Source organism: Pinus tabuliformis, chromosome 1_2, assembly GCF_031772625.1.
Source record: "Pinus tabuliformis cultivar Carrire ecotype Pingquan chromosome 1_2, CPIR1, whole genome shotgun sequence".
Classification (NCBI taxonomy): domain Eukaryota; kingdom Viridiplantae; phylum Streptophyta; class Pinopsida; order Pinales; family Pinaceae; genus Pinus; species Pinus tabuliformis.
Genome location: NC_142298.1, coordinates 1,361,272,572 through 1,361,277,215, shown reverse-complemented (window position 1 = coordinate 1,361,277,215; position 4,644 = coordinate 1,361,272,572).

The window sequence follows — 4,644 nt, the reverse complement described above, 5'->3', positions numbered from 1 at the left end:
TCCCTTGGGTTTTTAATATTAATACCTTGGGTTCACATTATGACAAATATTATCTCAATATGAAAATCAACCATGGTCCAACGTCATATTGTGACAAAGATTGTCTCAATATGAAAATGAATCATGGTCAACCATTGTCCAACGTCGCATTGTGACAAAGATTGCGTCAATATGAAAATCAACTATGGTCAACGATGATAAACTATGCTTATTTTAGGGTTTATAATATTTATCTTATTGTTTATATATCTTGGGTTTATAATATTAAATACTTAGGTTTAATATTATTCCCTTGGGTTTATAATCCCTTGGATTTTTAGTATTAATCCCTTTTGTTTATTATAGCCTTGGGTTTATAATCAATCGTGGTCAATCATGGTCAACCATGGTCAACGATAATATGAATAATATCAACCATGGTCAATGATAATATCAAAAATATCAATCCATTAGGTTTATAATATCAATCTCTTGTGTTTAATCTAAAGTTTTATATTCCCATGGTTTTTTAGTATTAATCCCTTATGTTTATGATTCCCTTGGGTTTATAACATCAATCCCTTCCGTATATTGATACAAAGGTTCATATTCCTAAGTTATAGTATTATTCATAGGTTTATAATATTCATCCCTTAGTTTCAATATAAATCATGGTCAACCAAGTGTTTATATACCTTAGATTTATAAAATTAGCCCCTTGGGTTTAATAATATTAGTCCCTTCGGTTTATATACAATGAGGTTTTATTATTAACCTGTTGGGTTTATATTCCATTAGATTTATAATATCAATCCATTAGGTCTATAAATCTAAGGTTTCATATTCATAGGGTATAATACTAAAACCCTATGGGATTATAAACCCGAGGGAATAATATATACCGAAGGGATAATAAACCAAATGGATTAATACTAAAACCCCAAGGAATTATAAACCCAAGGGAATAATATTAAACCCTATGGATTAATTTTATAAACCCAAAATATATAAACCCCAAGATAAATAATATAAACCCTAAAATAAACATGGTTGACCATGGTTGATTTTCATTTTGAGAGAGTCGTTGCCACAGTGCGGCGTTGGACAATGGTTGACCATGGTCAACCATCTTTAGTCAAGGAAATGTCATATTTATCTTAGGGTTTATATACCTTGGGTTTAATTTTATTAATTGGGGTTTATAATCCCTTGGGTTTAATACTAAAAACCCAAGGAATTATAAACCCTAGGGAATAATATTAAACCCTAGGAATTAATATTAATTACAAACACTATGAATAATACTATACCCTGATAACATGAACCCTTATTTTAATAAACCCAAGGGATTTATATTATAAACCCAAGGGGTTAATACTAAAATTCCAAGGGAATAATATTAACCCAAGGGATTAATACTAAAAATCTTAGAGTTTATATTCCCTTGCATTTTTAGTGTTAATCCCTTGGGTATAATATTATTCATAGGGTTTATAAACCTAAGGGACTAATATTCTAAATCCAAGGGGTTGATATTATAAACCCAAGGGAATAATAAAACCAAAATATTAATACTAAAAACCCAGGGGAATATAAACCCTAGGGTTTTTAGCATTAATCCCTTGGATTAATATTATTCCCTTGGATTTATAATCCCTTGGGGTTTTAGTATTAACCCCTTTAGTTTATTATTCTCTTGGGTTTATAATATCAATTCCTTGGGTTTATTAATCTAAGGGTTCATATCCCTCGTGTATAATATTATTCATAGGGTTTGTAATTAATATTAATCCCTAAAGTTTAATATTATTCCCTAGAATTTATAATTACATATTTTTAAAATATTAGATACTTAATATATCAAAGTTTAGCATATGTCATATTATGCTATATTTTTTAATGGGAAATGAAATTTTGAAGTAAAATAAAATCTCATTTATGATATTTTTATTCTTAATTGTTGGCTTTCCCTAATTTACATAACAACTCTCTATCTCTAGTGTCAATCTCTAGTGTCATTCTTGTGGTTTTCAAGAATTACTTAAATCTCAATATATTTTTGGTGCAACAAAACCAAACTAATAAGTTTTTGAGTTTTCTTTTTCTAAAAATAACTACTTTAAACTTATCTCTCAATTATTATACACAAATCTACTTAAAACTTAAATAATCTTCATCAAAATTCCATGACAAACTAGATAAATTTGAAATTCCAAACTTCAGCCAGCACTACTGACATAATCGAACTGATTAATGCCAATGACCATTCACATGATGGGAATGTTAGTCATTTATGATAGACGTTAACTTCGTACTTACTATTGTACCATCATTTTCCTCTCCCATCGATGTAATCAGAATTTAAGAACTAGTTTATTTAGAGAGTTTAGACTTCTGTGATCCATACTTGATTGTAAGAGATTTCAGCAAAATCACATAGAGAATCATTTGTGACGCGTTTCGAACCAACTAGTGTGGTTCATCGTCAGGACAAGTTGGTTCGAAACTTGTCCTGATGATGAACCACACTAGTTGGTTCGAAACGCCTCACAAATGATTCTCTATGTGATTTTGCTGAAATCTCTTACAAACTAGTTTATTTATCATCGTTCTGTTATCCCAAGCTAAAAGTACCACTACAATTTCCATCCATTCAGAATCTAACCGTTATTTATTACTTTTTAATCGAATCCGCATGTCATTTTCCATCTGCAAGCCTGTCCGTATGTGTATATTTACCTTTACACTTTCATTCTTCTTAATTCTCGTGAAACATGAGATTGCAATTTGCACTGCCATCTTATGGATTTGTCGGCTGAGGTGGAGGAATTTTTTGGACGGTCAAAAGTGATCAGAATTTAAGCAAAAAAGTTTCAAAATTTTTTGTAGAGACACTGTTTGAATCATGTTTTTTATGGTAGAAATAGATTCAGCACCATCAAAAACGTCTAAAACACCTAAAATTTTGAAATTTAACGACTATAATTTAGATTTACAAAAATCTTTGCGAGATTTTCTCTAAATATAACCAAAATTTCCATAACTTTCCAGAGAATTCCTCAGAGTAATTAGACTACTGCCTCTCTCATTAATCTGAACCATAACTCTGATCTAACTCAGTGCATTTAAAAATAATACTTTGAAGGTAAGAAAGTTTCAAAATAAACACATACCTTTGGAGTGTCGTTCCTCGAATCGGTTCCCCGTGTTGCCTCCGTATGAAGACCCACTCTTCACGCGTTACTTCTTTGACTTTCCTGACTCGTACTCGAAATTTTGTCTTCGGTGACCCCTTGATAAAACGACTCACGCTCGAAAAAATCTGTGATTTGCACAGCTCCGATGGGTCCCACTCTTCATGCGTTCGTGCTTTCACTTTCGTAACTCGTAATCCAAATTTTGACTTCGGTGACCGCTTGATAAAACGAGTTAATGGAAGTCCCTATTTTCACCTCTATTAGTCCATTAATGTGTCTTGACATGCGTTTTTGATAGTCAGATATAACACGCGCGGTGATGATTGGAGAAAAAAAATAACGATGTGTTATATCGGCCTATCAAGGGCGCATGTCAAGGTGCATTAATAGACTAATAAAGGTGGAAATAGGAACTTCCAAACGAGTTATGGCTAAAAAAATATGTGATTTGTGCAGGTCCGATGGGTTTGTGTGCGCAATTTTTTAACGCAGGAATGCATCAATTTTAAAAATTGGACAATTTCATAAGTTTGCCGTTTTTTTTGCAGTTATTTTTGCTGAGATGCGAAACTGACACACTTAATTTTTTGTTTACAGGTGCTCAATTTTCACATTTCTAAATTCACACTTTTCTCCGGACCCTCCCACCACTCTTGCTTCTCTGTGAGTCTAAAAAAAAGTTGAAGAGCTTTTCTTCTCATCAGGGCTCTTAAAGAGTTTTATACAACTTATTCTAAGAATGGAGAGAAAATATGTAGTAGAGGATTACTCTTCTCACCACGGCTCTTAAAGAGTTTTATACTACTTACTCTGTGAACGAAGAATGAAAAACTGAAAAGTGAAACAGAGATTGTGAGTATCATTAATTAGTTAAATAAAATTACATAAAAACACATTAATAAATAAAATTACATTAGAAACAATCCTAATAAATAACTTGAAAGCAACTCGACTAACCTAGATTAAATTGAAATTGAAGTAAAATATCTAAATACATAGTTTTGACCCCTAACCAATAATTAAAATTAGATTCTCCAACAACATAAAATTAACGAAAACGTGAACGCGGTAATCTGGCATCATTTTCATTTCATCACTAACAATGTACCAACCAAGGTATCATTGTTTTCTCGTGAAACTTAGCCCCTCTGTGTTTTCGTCTAGAGTAGTCTACCTAGGCCGTAGAATGGCCCGTTTTCGGGCACCGGTCGGAAAATCGTCCGGCTCCGGCCACCGGAAATCTCTCCGCCCTCCGCCACCATCCTCTAGCTCGGAAAGAGCTAACCAGCCATCCCCAGGGTATTTAATGCCCGGGGATATGCACGCCGCTTAGCCCAATAACACGCGAAAGCCAAAATATTAGTTAATGCCGAAACTTGGCTTTCGCGTGTTATCGCATTAACCGGCGTGCATATCCTCGGGCATTAAATACCATGGGGATGGCTGGTTAGATCTTTCCCTCTAGCTC